We start from the raw sequence: 15,265 nt of genomic DNA, 5'->3' as shown, positions 1-15,265 counted from the left end.
CATCCAAGTTGCTGCAAAAGACATTATTTTGTTTTTTTTAAATTGCTGAGTAGTATTACATGGTATATATATATATATATACCACATTTTCTTTATTCGCCCATTGGTTGTTGGGCACTTAGGTTAGTTCCATTATCTTTGTAATTGTGAATTATGCTACAGTAAACATACATGTGCAAATATCTTTTTGATGTAATGATTTCCTTTCCTTTGGGTAGATACTCAGTTAATGGGATTGCTGGTTGGAATGGCAGATCTATTTTTAGTTCTTTAAGAAGTCTACGTACTGTTTTCCAGAGGTTGTACCACTAATTTACATTAGTGGTACACAACCAACAGTGTATAAGCATTCCCTCTCTTACCACATCCATGCCAACATCTATTTTTTTTTTGTCTTTTTGTGACCATTCTTGCAGGAGTAAGGTGGTATCTCCTTATGTTTTTAAATTTTATTTCCCTGATGATTAGTGATGTTGAGCATTTTTTCATGTTTCTTGGCTGTATATCTTCTTTTGAGAAATGTCTGTTCCTGTCATTTTCTCACTTTTTGATGGGATTATTTTTTTGTTGCTGATTTGTTTGTAGATACTGGATGTTAGTTGTTTGTTAGATGTATAACTTGCAAATATTTTCTCCCGTTCTCATAGTTCTCTCTCACTGAGCTTAGACACAGCCTGAGAATCTTCTTAGTACTTTCTTCAGACAGACATAACCAGATGAGTATCTGAGTTAGTAACTGTGTATTATTAAGTCATATTTGTTTTACACACACACACACACACACACACACACACACACACACACACACATATATATATTTTGTTTGTTTGTTTGTTTCTTTTTTTGAGAAAGCTGGGTTCGGAGAGAGAGAGAGATAGACTCCCTCCCTCAGTCATTTAGGCTAGAGTACATTGGCGTGATCATATGTCATGTAGCCTCAAACTCCCAGGCTCAAGTGATCCTCCCCCCATAGCCTCCTGAGTGATTGGGACTACAGGCGCATGCCACCATACCTGGCTAATTCTTTTTTTATTATTTTGTGGAGACAGGGTTTTGCTGTGTTGCCCAGGCTGATCTTGAATTATTGGCCTCAAACTGTCCTTCTACCTAAGCCTCCCAAAGTGCTGGGATTACAGGCATGAGCACCATGCCTAGCTATCAGGTGCAATTTCAAAATTCTGTTTCAGGGATTCTACCAGTGTAGGCCTTTATAGGGAAAATTAGTCTAAATTTTGCTAGTTGCAGAATATTCTTCAGCTGAATATTTTCATTAGTTGTTTAAAGGAACAGTGGGTAACGTGAGAACAGTACCATGAGTTCAGTATATGATACTGCCTGAAAATTAAAATTTCCATGCTATTTGAAAAAAACATAAAGTCTGAATTATCTATTTGGAGGTTAATACTTTTGAATAGTAGCTACAGGTTTCAGTATGATCTTAAGTTGTCTAGATCAGTGTTACTTTGGATTCAGCAATTACGCTGTGATTTTGAATTGCGTCTATTGTTGATTTATATATCTGGCAGCCTAATTTTTAGTAATCTATCTATCTGTCTGTCTAATTTATTAAATATTCACCTACTGTGTGCCAGAGACTGTGCTACTTGCTGAAGTAATAATGGTAAGCAGGGGTGACAAGGTTCTTGCTCTCAAGGAGCATAAAGTTTAGTTAAACAGACAAATGCATAAATATAAACTGGTAAGTACCGTAAGGGAAAGGAACATGCTTCTAATAGAACAAATATGTTAAAAACCAACAATACCTTCACTGAGAAATACAGGCAGACTTCTGTGAGGAATTGATCTTTGAGTTGTGATTAAAGTAGAGAGAGCACTGGAAGAACATTCCAGGCTGAGGGAATAGCATGGGAAGGTCCCTGTGGAATGAGGAAGGATGGTGTATTAGAAGAAAAACTGAAGGAAGGGGATAATGCTGAGCCAGGAAAGTAAGGAGCCTAGGAAAGTAAGATTGCAGAGAGGCAGGCAAGAGGCAGGCCTACAACTATATAGTATAAATACCTAACTTCAATGACTACAGAACATGATAATTCTGAAATGTTCTGTAAATAGTTTTTGTAATTAATAATGAATAATGCCCTACATCACAATTATGTTTTAGACTAGAAAATCATTTCCCCTCTTGATAAAGTTTCAAACTATTCAGTGGAAAAACTTGAATCTCCATTGTAGGGGTTATTTCTTTTTTGTGATTATAGTTTTAAAATTTTGTATTGAGTGTTGCTTATTGAATTGGCTTTAGAATTGTCAATTATCCTAAGACTTGTGTTATTAATAAAAATGCAGTTGGAGTGCTTCTTAGCAATAGTCCTAACATTTAGACAGGAGATCACCATAGAAAAAATTCAACAGGAATAATAAATCAGCATCAGAGGATATGAGGGTCTAAGTGGGAAATGTGTGTACCACTTAAAAACAATGTGAAAATTTAAAAATTACTTAAATAATTTATTTTATTTATGTAATGTTAGCAACACGATGATAATCTAAAATGAAGACCTCACATTCATTTTTGGAGACCAAGGTTAAAAAAAAAAAAAAACATTGTTCAAATCATTACTTAGTGAAGGAAGGAAAAATAATATATTTCTAGACAGATTCATAAATATTTTTTTCCTCTGAGACACTTTGGAAGCCTCCAGGTAATCTTTTTTGTATGAGATATTGCAAGTCAATTTATTACACATAAATTATAGTTGAGGGATTTTGCTCAAATTTCTGAAGACTTAAAAGCCTCAAACATATATCACTAAATTATATTACTAAATTACCTATATGTATGATTTCTCCTTTACAGTGCTTTTTTCCACGGGTCTCATGGCTTTCTAAATTCATGCCAGCTACTAGTACTCAAACAGTTTGTATTTATGGGATATGTAGTAGTGGCTAACAATCTGAACGCAAGAGATCATAATTAAAAAGGAACCTAAATAATAGGAGAAGATGCAAAAAAATAAATAAATAAATAAAATTGATCTCATTAGTTGAGTAACAGTATATGGAATGCTGTATTATTTCTTTCCATTTAAAAATCCTAAAGGACCCAGCAACTCTACTAAAATAAAGTTCAACTGCTTTATTATGCTTTAACATGATTGATTTCATTACTTATTATTTAGGCTGTACTTTCATAGAGTCAGACTTGGTTTGTAGTACTATAACGTTTTGCCACATACTAAGTGCCATTCATATGACTAGAATTTGCTAGGTGTTTCACTGATATTATTTGAAGTCCTTACAACATATTTGCAGGGTTGGTGTTATTAGCCCTATTTGAGAGAGGTGGAAACTGAAGCCAGTGATGTGTTGGTGAGTGTTGTAAAAACTGGTTCTTTGGGGAAAAAGTTCTGATTTGTAGCATTTGCTGATTTCTGTGGTGTAAATATTTATATTATGGTTGCTTTCAAGCTACCAAAATGAAATCAGTGAAGGGGATTTGGGAAGAAAAGATGGGCACAATTGGTTGTCCAGCCATTGTGATCCAGTTCTGAAACACCACTGACTGAGGCACATAAAAATGAAGTAAATTTTCTTTGATAATGCCAGAATTCACAGTCGTATCAGTCTAATCCTAAAGATTGTGCTTTTTCTGCAGTACTGCTTTTCTTTACTGGATAAAAGAGTAGCAAAGACTTTACCTCTTCAACTTGAGAAGGAAAGAGCTAGAAGAGACAGAGAGGGTAAGAGAAAGGAGAGGTTGTGAGCAAAGTCAGGGGAGGAAGAAAGGAGCTTTAAGACTGAAAATTGAGAGCAACTGATATAGACCATTTGGAGGCGGAGGAAGAAAAGTTTTATCAAAATAGGCATCAATCTGCTGTGTTTTTGTCACTTTCAAGAGAACACACAGCAAATAGAAATGTTAGTAATGGCTATCACATCTTAAAGAGAATTGTGTTTCGACAAGCTTCCTGCAAGTGATCATCTGTTCTTACCACCCTCATTCATACAACTTCAACTAATGATTATACTGCTGCACACAAAACAGCCCAACAAAGTAGCTAATGTAGATAATAAATAATAATCTCTCATTCATATGAAATAGAAATAACCACAATTTTCTGGAAGTAAAAAAGAAAGCCAACTATATCATTGTACATTCAGCATTTACAAAATTGCTTGTTATAAATAACAAGGGGAGAGGAAGCTAGTTCCAGAGGACATCTAGAATGAAAGGTCATTCAATGGAATGTTTTAGAGTTTGATTATGAAATCTTATTAATCCAGATTGTTTAATCTGCAATATAATCCTGATGTTATATGTAGCTTTGAGATACATAAGGTGCCAGAATTAAAAAGTCTTTCCATATGTTTATAACCAGTCACATAAAGGTCATGTATTTTACTGAAATGTTTTGAGTTATCTTAATGATATTTAGCTTCTTTCATAAGACATATAGTCAAAGTTGAGCCAAGTAGCAGGACACACAGAAGACAATACATTATTAATTTCAGAAATAATTATTTATCTTTGCAATTCTTGCAAAATTAATCTGGTACTAAAAAATGATACTGAGAGGCTGGGCATGGTGGCTCATTCCTGTAATACCTGCACTTTGGGAGGCTGAGGCAGGTGGATCCCTTGAGTCCAGGAATTCAAAACCAGCCTGGGGAATATGGTGAAACTGCGTTTCTACCAAAAAAAAAAAAGACAGAAATCAGCCGAGCATGATGGCATGCCTATAGTCCCAGCTACTCGGGAGGCTGAGGTGAGAGAATCACTGAGCTCAGGAGGTGGAGGTTTCAGTGAGCTGAGACTGTAGCACTGCATTCCAGCCTGGGCAATGGACCGAGTCTCAAAAAAAAAAAAAAATTCTGAGAAAGAAGAAAAGGCATTATTGCTACTCTAACCATAATTTTTAATTAGCCTCTCAGCTAGTAGTATCTAAAATGTTTAAGCACCAAAATACTATAATAATCCTGAAAGGTACTTTATTAGACACACACACACACACAAACTTCTGTATACAAATAGGCAAAGACATTAATTGAAGCTGGGGAGAAGAAACTACTGAAATTTAATTCTGCTGCTCAGGTTTCATATCACATAAGAAACAGAATTTCATTTCTTTTCTTTCTGTACATTTAAAGTCTTATTCCATTATCTCAAGGTTTGATTCTTTCTGATGAGTAGTAATCAGCAGTCATTCTCCTGTCTGTTCCCCTGGATGTAATAATTATCCTCCTCTGGCTGTTTTTATTATTATTTTCTTTATAACCAATTTTCAGTAATTTAATTATTATGTGTCTTGGTGTGGTTTTCTTGGTTTTATCCTGCATGGGATTTGTTGTTGGTTTTGTGGATTTTTAGTTCAAATTTCAAAAACGTTTCAGCCTTCTTTATTTTTCTTTTTCCTTTCTTTCTTTTTTTTGGTGGGTTGGGTAGGCAGGGTCTTTCTCTATCATTCATGCTAGGTGACAGTGGTACAATCATAGCTCACTTCAGCCTCCAACTCCTAGGCTCAAGTGATCCTCCTGCCTCAACTTTCTGAGAACTACAAGCATGTGCCACCATGCCTTACCAATTTTTTACTTTTTGTAGAGACAAGCTTCTCTATGTTGCCCAGATTGATCTTGAACTCTTGGCCTAAAGCAATCCTCCTTTTGGGATTATAGATGTGATCCATTGCACCTGGCTTATTTCTTCAACTGTATTTGTTTCTCCGCCCTTTGTATTTTTCCCAGGGATTACTTGATAACCTCCATAGGTGATTGGCCACTGTTTTCAGTCCTTTTCTCCCACTCTCTTGTTTTTCAATTGGTGTATTTTAGATTGCTCTATCTTCTTGTTCACTGATATTTTTTTTTGTGGTATGTAATCTACTGTTCTATTCATCAAGTAAATCTTTCATGTTAGAGACTGTTATTTCGTGAACCAAAACCAGAAAAATTGTTACATATGTAACAATTTTTACATTATTGATGGTTTGGTTTATTTTTTCTTTCTTTAATTATGATTGGGTTTAAACTTCTTGAGAATCAGCTGGCTAGTTTTGAGGCTTGATTGAAAGCTTTATTAGGGTGGATCTAAAGTACTCTTTTTACTTTTTCTTTTTTCTGTTTTGTAGGTGAGGGAGTGTTTATGATGCGAGAGAAGTGAGCTTTTTCAGGTGTACTTAGGGGAAGATCCAGGAGACAGGGTGAGGTACAAGAGGGTCAGGTGAGGAAGATGGAGTCCAGCGGGGCGGGGGTGATTACTTTTCTTTTTCTAAGAGGCAGAGTCTTACTCTGCAGAAGTATGGTCTTAGCTTCACTGTAACCTTGAACTCTTGGCCTCAAGGAGTCCTCCTACCTTGGCCTCCTAAAATTACAGATTTGAGCCACAGCACCTGGCCCCAAAGTACGCTTTTTTCCCTAGGGCTAATTTACTATTAATATCAATGTGTAACCTTTTGGGAGATAGGTATACAATGCTCTGGGTATTCAAAAAAGTCTCCTCCTCTTTGACTTGAAGGATCCCAAATGACCTCCAACCCTGAGTGAGTTATGGAAGTTTTCAGCTTACATCTCCCTAGCAGTTTTCTTTGCCTACAGTCATGAAGTTTAATCCTACTCACATGCACTTCAATATTCAACCAATAACTCAAGGGGATTTCTATGTAGATTTCTGGATCATTTTCTCTTTGTAACTCCTTTTTCTTTGGTATTCTACACTGAAAATTCTACCAGTTTTAGCCTCCCTGAACTCCCATTTCTATCCCCTCAAATTCAGTGAGACAGTTGTATTCTGCCTGTGCTCCCACTCCTTGTCCCAGTTTTTAGAACATGCCTCCTGCTTAAAATCTGGGATTATTATGGGATTTTTTGATATGTTTTTCTTTTCTTAGGGATCACAATCCTGTGCTCTCTCTTGTCTAGTATCTGAAAAAAAGTTGTTCCGTGTATTTTTCTAGATGTTTCTGGTTTTCTAGATGTTTATAGGAGGAGGGCAAGTTCAGTATCAGTCACTTGGTCATAGTAGGAAACAGATGACGGCAGTTTCATTTTTAGTACAATACTAATTACATCACCAAAAAGTTTACCACTAAAGTAATTTTACCTTACAGATTATTTAAAGTATTTCCTGTCAAAAGCATGTTCAAATAAAACCGTAAAATTCTTAAGCTTACATTAGAATTCTATGATTCTTAAGGTTACATTCTATGATTCTAATTCAACATTTATTGAATGAGTGTTAAAATTTAGAAGGCAAATTATACTTTTTGTTATTTACAGATACCTGTGTATTTGTTTAAATTGTTTTACTTAAGGTTGATGAACCACAGGATTCCCTAAAAGTACCTCATTTCTAAATTTTATACCCTCTAAAAAGCTATGAATACTGTTTCTCAGATGGGACCACTGAGTTTGCTTAATATAGAGCCATATTCACTGGTGCCAATTATAAAATTGAGACCCATATGGTAGTTAGAAGCGTCCAAGATAAAGGCAAATAACCATAGCAATTATTGTGGTTCACTTCAAATGTTGATTTATGTTACCTGTGTAAAATCTGGAGTGATAATACAGATACCAGCTACATCATTATCAACCATGATATCATATGAATGGTTGATAATATTCTCCTAAACTACTATTTTATGGCTAATCATTATGGCATAAGTAAGAGACCTTCAGCAATAGCCATAATTACAGTTCTTATATTCCTTGGTATATATTCCACAAATATTTTTAATCAAAATTGATTGTCATATGAGAATATAATAAGCAATTCTTGCTACATTAGTTGGGTCCATTTGTAAATAGGGTTGTAGGACTTTGTGGTAGAATGCTGACATCTGTGTATTCTATTTTGAATACAAGTACCAGATACAGAAGAAACACCAAAGTAAACCAGGTAATTCATACTGAGTCATTGGACGTATGAGTATACTTTTCAGTAGTACCAAAAATTTAACTAATACATTTTTCTGAAAGCTTTAGAGTTACTCGTTTTTCAGTAAAGGCCACAGTATTTCTGTTACATTGTATATTGCAGTGATTATATCTATAAATGGCACAAATATGTTCTATACAACCCAATGATCTCAAAGTCTCACTGTAAATATCAGTAACTGAGCCAATAAAATAATCAAATCTGAAACTAATCTTTACTAGTTGTCTCAAAAGTATGGTGTATATATCCCTGGGAGTACAAAGATAATCCTCTAGGGTTCGGGATAAAAGTAGTAGCACATCTATTTATATGTTTTTATTTCATTGTGTTTAAATTTATGTTTCTATCTTTTGCGATGTATCTTTACAGCAGTCCACGAATGTAATTTATAAATACACCTAGATAGAGATGCATGCCAATTTTTTTTTTTTAACTGATGGTACATGTTGGGAAAACAAAATTGAAACTATTACTTCATGCTGTGAACCAGTGGTTCTCAACTGGGGCAGTATCTGTAGACATTGTTGAGTGTCATGTCAAGGGGGCAAGGGTGTGCTACTGACATCTAGTGGGTAGATGCCAGGGATGCTGCTAAAAAACATCCTAGAGTTTGCATGACAGCTTTCCTTCAGGCCCCTACCCCACCTTCCACAGAAAGAATTATCTGATCTTTAAAAAGTTTGAGAAACACAGGTATATACTGTTATTTCTTTTTCCTTAAAGGATGGGTTGCAAAAGAAGTGAGTCTGGCCTGTTTAATTTCTTTTTCATCTCACCATTGGCTGATTACCTGGTTTTCTTACGTATATGTCTGTATTTTTCAATATCTCAAAAATAGGCACTAAGAGAACTGAAGTTACTTAATTTTATAAAACCAAAAGAATACTATGAACAATTACAGGAAAAGAGGTAACAAAATGTGTAAGGCCTTACAAACAGGGTAGTATCTAAAATATTTGTGTTTGGTTTAACACTTTGGAGATTACCTAAATATGTTCATTAAGTTCTAATTTATGTTTCATAATTCCTACCAAATCTTTTTATATTTTATGAATTGTATTGGTAACCTGATTCATTGAAATCTAAAAAGAAAGCTGTTACTGATAAGATTGACAGGAAGGAATCAATCTAGCTAGAATAAACTATGTGCAAAGTAAAGAACAAGGAGTCCATGATCTAATGATTTTTGTGAAAGACTCTGACTGGAAGGTTTCATTTCCAAATTGGTATGCTTCTCAGATGCGTGATCTTATGCATCTTAAACTTCATTGTAATTTCATAGTTTGCAAAAAAAAAAAAAAATCCCCATATAAAGTAGGAATATACAGTCACTGTGAGTTGTCCATTTTAGAGCATAGCTTTTTGGGTGGTGAAGACCTATCCTTAGTTGAATTTGTATATTAATTAAACTCTTATTTTTATAAGAACTCACTTCATTTTTTTAAATAAAGATGATACCAAGGAGATGTAAGGCCTGTTTCTCAAAAGAATAGTAAGGATTAATGGCTTCAGATATTAGGAGAATTCAATAGAATAGTATTCTATCACCATCTAGTTGCTTTTTCTTTTGATAATGTGTGCCACAGAATGTGAACCAGCTACTGCTCACTCCACTGAGATACTTAGGATGCTTTTGGTCAGCCTAGCTGAATTGTTAGCATGATCTTTAATTAAAATCATCCAAATGATATAAGGTTCTTCTGAAGTCAGTGGAAAAACCTCTTAGTGTCTTTTAGCGTATACTCTAGAACTCAAAAGAAGCTTAAAAGTGGAAACATCGTTAGAGTTACAGGCAGAATTAGATGCAGTTAATAATAGCATTTCTCAAACTGTATGTGCTTTTAAAAAAATTCAGTATGTTGTAAGCCAATAATTTTGTTAACCCCATCTCTACTAAAAATGCAAAAATTAGCTGGGCACGTGGTGCATGCCTGTAGTCATAGCTATTCGGGAGGCTGAGGCAGGAGAATCGCTTGAACCTGGGAGGCGGAGGTTGCAGTGAGCCGAGATCACACCACTGTCCTCCAGCCTGGAGACAGAGCAAGACTCTGTCTCAAAAAAAAAAAAAAAAAATATATATATATATGTATATATACATACACACACACAAAATAAATGAATAACTAGATAAATGAAATAAAAACAACCATAATTTTAAAAATTAGATTCAACAGACATAGTTACTGTCAAATTACAATAAAGGTTTCTAAATACTTATCCTCAAGTTTTGTATCCATCGTAACATAGTCTGGTGACAGTTTGTGGATCATCAGAAGCCTCTGAGCCAAACTTTGGGTAGCACAGATTTCAGTAGAAATTATATGAAATAACATTTCTTTTTCTGCTGTTTACACGTTAATTTTTGCTAAGTACAGATTTTGGCTTACTCTCAAATGCTGTCTAACTTTAAAGCTTTCCTTGACTTTCCCAAGCTGACTTGGGTAATTCCTAGCCTTTTCTCTTGCTGTATCCCCAAAGGGCCTCAAGTATAGCAACTATTATATCAATTCATTTGTTTCATTTAAAGAAAATGTAAAAATAGTCTTTAAGGCTTAGAAAGGTTTGTGGCACACAGACAATAAGTAAATGTCTATTTAATGAATTAAAAAAAGAATGAATTGTATCAAAATCCTGAGGCTTTAATAACAAACATGATGGATAATGGAAAACTTCATTTTGCAGAAAGAAAATGCAGTTTCTCAGTCTCAAAAGTTAAGACTTATGTGAATCTAATTATTGTAAAAATAACCCTTGATAGATAGCTGAACACACGCATACATTTCATAACTATATAACATAGATGTAGAGGTGAAGGAGCATATGGACCTAAATAAAAACTCAAAACCACCTAAGAGAACTTGGTAGCAATACTGATTTAAATACTTTTTAGCAGTGAGGGGGTAGGAGGTGGGGATGGGGAAGGGAGTTGAAAACTAATACCCCCTGAGTTTTATGGTACTCTGCGCTTTTTTTATTTTTCCTGCCCGTCCAACTATAAATATTTGGTATTTTATACTACTTTTATTTCAATATATATTTGATGACAGTCTATTATCTACTCTCTTAGGCACCTTGGAAAAATACATAAAAAAGAGAAATACATAAAATTAACTAAAAGACAAAAGAAAATGCATTAGGTATAAAGTGCAATAGAAGCATGAATGAAGAAGAACTTTTAAAAATGTTAAATTATTTTAAAATTAAAAGTGTTCAAATACAGAATGCTTTTCAAATCTTTGTTTCTTCTGAGGCAATCTATCAATATGGTTAGGACAGCTCCTGTAGACAATACATCTATGTAACTATGAAGTACAGTTATTTTCTTTAAGTAATGAAACCATCAGTGCACGTGTGTATACACACACAGGTGTATATGATGTTCAGCTAGCTTAGTCAAAAAATGGACACATTTAGCTTCTAAAGGTAGAAACGGGTCTAAAAGGGAAGAAGATGGTAAGGAATTTAGCAGCCTACAGTCTTCTTCAGTCTTTGATGTGTATCTAAGTAGGCAAATGAATATATGTTTTGCAGTACTTCCCCCTATGAGGCTGCTCAACTATTTCCTTTGCATTCCACCTCCAGGGAACTGGTTTAGGAGAAGGAAGTACAGAAGTCTGAAGTGCTAAAGTGTTGGCACTGCCCCTGGGGGAAGTTGAGATCTTGCATTCCTTCTTGGGTATGTGCACATTTCCAGTTCCCACAGAGAAACTGATTCCTGGCAGAAGGCAGGTATATACAGCCAGACTGAGTCAGAGTCACAATTGGAGAATCAGGAAATTTTTTTTTTTTTAAAGCAAAGGCTTCTAATACGGTCAAATTTTTACATCGCCAAACAGGAAGCAGTGGAAACAGTATATTTAAATCTGGATCACATTTGAGGAAACTCATCCCAAAATTTTCAGATTGTTCTGCCATGACAAATAAATTGGTGTGGATTCAAGTGACAATTATATCTGTTGATTTTCCTTCAGAAACACTGACTGAAAATCTTCTAGTGTATTTTATCTCTATCTCCTAGCAGCATAATGCTTTTTAAATATGATTCATAGGATAAACACGCATCAAGTTATTGAATGTTAAAGACCACAATATATAACACACACTTTCTTTTTTACCCTCCCTCCTATTTCTGATTGGAAGATTATTTGTTGGGAAAACCTTACAACAGTAAAATAAATTACTTTTCATCATAATATAATGAATTTTTATATTGAAAGTAATAAAAATTAAATCATCACTGTTGAAACACTGAGGACATGATTTTATGACATGGTGCTTTGTAAAACTTAATTCTATTTGGAAATTCTTTAAACTTTATTTCTAAAAAAATTTTCTTTCTTTCCCTTCCTTTCCTTCTCCTCATTCTTTCTTAGCAGCTAGCACAACTAGTTAATATATTATTTCCCTACCTAGATTTAAGTATCCTATTTGGAAAGGAGTTACTCTTTTTTTCCTTGTACCTAAGCACTTAGATTGTCTCATGAAGCGTGAAACTTAAACATAATTTACCGCAAGCACTTGATACAAAGAATTTTTTTTGAGTAAATATAAAAATTTAATTTTAAAATATTGACACTATAATATATAAAATAGCTATTACAAATGCACATAGTATATTCTGTAGATACCAACTTTACTTTTTTTGTTTTAGGAAACTTGTTACACTGTGGTTAAGACATATCTTTACCCTTAAAAAAGCCCACATTCTATCACAGTGATGTATGGTCAGACTGAGACCTAATCGTTAAACACCTGGATCAAGTCATAACTAATTTTATTGCCAAATGACCTGTACACATTTATTTGTCAATTTTAGTGTCTTAATATCTCCCCAACAGCTCATTAACATACAAAAACATACATCATGAGAAGCAAGAAATATCACCCATCCCTTCTGCATGTTAGCAAGTTACCATTTCTGATCAATAGTGCTCTCATTACTGAGGTCTGTGAACAGTCACTTTTCACATTTATCTTGAGTGAAATACAGAATGACTTAAGTATAAACGTAGCAGATTATAAGTCACTTCTTACAAAAATGTCACAAATGGAAGTATTTTACAGAATTTACTACAAAATTCCATAAAAAATGCCTTTACTTAAACTGTCCCCCCATATTTAGCCAACTAACTGGATGCCTTTGGGGACCATAGTGACTCTCTTAGCATGAATAGCACACAGATTAATGTCTTCCAACAAATTCACCAGCTATGCCTTATTTGCTTGTGGAAGTACAGGAGAAGCTTGATCAATTTCTGGTAGTGATAAATTTCTCCAAGCACCAGGGTCCTGGGCCTGTAGTGACACATTTTATGGTGTGTGTGTGTGTGTTTTCGCGGGGTGGGGGGGGCGGTGGTGGGTGGTTGTTTTGTTTTTTGACCATCAGTAAAGGGGGCTGCTCTTCCTGGCAGCTAGTTGTTTGCGGGAGGCTTCCTCACCAGTGGATTTATGGTTTTACCCAGTGCTGAAGTCTTAGGCCAATTCTCCAACTGCTGCACTGTTTTCACAGTTACCGAGCGAAGAAAAGATTCTGCTCCAATGAATGACCAAACCTCTCTGCACCTGATGTAAAGAATGATTTTAAATGTAGATAGTTTTGGTATAACCATTTTTGTTCAACTTGCCATATTCAAATGATGAAAAATAAAAGTAGTTGTATAGGATCCAGTAAGAGATGGTATCTTTGAAACTGTAGTTTGAATGATTTAAGAATTTTGAAGGATAATTTTGAATGTATCTAATGTTTTCTTTCTTCATTTATGTTAAAACCTAATTCAATTCTTGCTTCTATTCCACTCAGTACAGATAAACATACAGAGTGCATTTCCACTGTAGTTTCATTTTTATTTGAGTAAAGTGAGGCTAAGAAGTTTTAAATCACTTGCTCAGAGGCAGTCAACTAGACAGGAGTGGGTGGGACTAGTGAGACTTAATATTTTCCTGATTTTAAAGGTTATATTCTATCATACAATCCAGATTACTTCTAATTTGCCAGCAGTCAATATAGTATTTTTTCCATAGGAGTTTATTAAATATTTCCTTTTTAATTAACCGCTTTTGAATAGCTAATTGTAAGCAATCTTTTCATTAATGTGCCGTATAAATTAGAGTAAGATAATAGGCTTGTGTTTGAATTGTTGCTCTACCTCTCACTAAATATTGCTCTACCATTTAATAACTATTGCTCTGGTACTTATTGTGTGGCTCCCAAAGCCACACGATAGAATGAAGTATATAAGAATATAAATGAAGAAAAAGCTTGATTTTCTTCATTTATAAAACCTACCTCATAGAGTGCTGTGAGAATTAAAAATAATAAACATAAGAGATCACTATAATATTTGATATATGGTAGATATTTACCTTTAGCACAATTGATATTTTCCCTCTCAAAAATACTGCTGCAGAAGATGAACCGTTTTTTATGACATCAAAACTAAACAAAATTACTCAGCAAATTACACATTTTCTAGATAGATATGTTGAAAGGGTGACACTGTAAAACATTAAGCTAATTATGATGGTTCTGAATTAAGGACACTGAATCCACTATCTCAAGGCTGTTACTGTAATCACAAAATCATGTCTTCCAACAGATTCACCAGCTATGCCTTATTTACCTGTGGAAGTACAGGAGAAGCTTGGTCAATTTCTGGTAGTGATGAATTTCTCCAAGCACCAAGGTCCTGGGCCTGTAGTGACACATTTTATGGTGTGTGTGTGTGTGTGTGTGTGTGTTTTGACAGTCATCCCTCTATCCATACTATTCATATATATTACCCATACTATTCTGGAGACTTGTTGAAATCTTTAGATTACATATCATTGTAAAGACATAAATCTATCCCAAGAACAAAGACATCTCATAAGTATTTGAGGATATAATATAATCCTAGCAAATGGAAAAATAAATGAAAGAAGAACAGATGTAGAATGTTACAGGTATTAAATTTAAGAAATATGGTAGTATCTCAAGTTCTCAAAAGTTCTACCGTCTCCTTGGGGTGCTTCTTCTCATTAATTAAAAAAAATAGATAAATAGTTAAAATAACTAATACTATAAAAAAAAGAAAAAGTCAAGGTACAAAGTGAGAAGATACTTGCAACGTGTAAAACAAAAGATTAAAATTTACAGTAAATAGCTCTTATGGGTTAATAAGAGAAAGGCAAACCAATCAGTGGAAAATGAATGTCGTCAGCCTTCTGTATCCATGGGTTTCACATCCTTGGAGTCAACCAACCATGGATTGAAAATATTAGGAGAAAAAATTTCAGAGAGTTCCAAAAACCAAAATTTGAATTTGTTGCATGCTGAGTACTACTTTGAATCCATGCCAGTAAAATGATATGAAAGCATTGTATTAGGTACTATAA

The 15,265-nt window shown here is 34.4% G+C and overlaps 1 protein-coding gene across 4 annotated transcripts in view; it reads left to right on the top strand.

Annotated features, from left to right (window-relative positions):
• Positions 1-15,265, top strand: part of RASAL2 (RAS protein activator like 2) — a 385,295-nt gene that overhangs the window by 83,342 nt on the left and 286,688 nt on the right. The gene's annotated exons all lie outside the window — the stretch shown is intronic.

Source organism: Callithrix jacchus, chromosome 18 (genome assembly GCF_049354715.1).
Source record: "Callithrix jacchus isolate 240 chromosome 18, calJac240_pri, whole genome shotgun sequence".
Lineage (NCBI taxonomy): Eukaryota > Metazoa > Chordata > Mammalia > Primates > Cebidae > Callithrix > Callithrix jacchus.
Note: the sequence above shows the minus strand (reverse complement) of the source record. Positions and strands in the feature narration are given on the sequence as shown.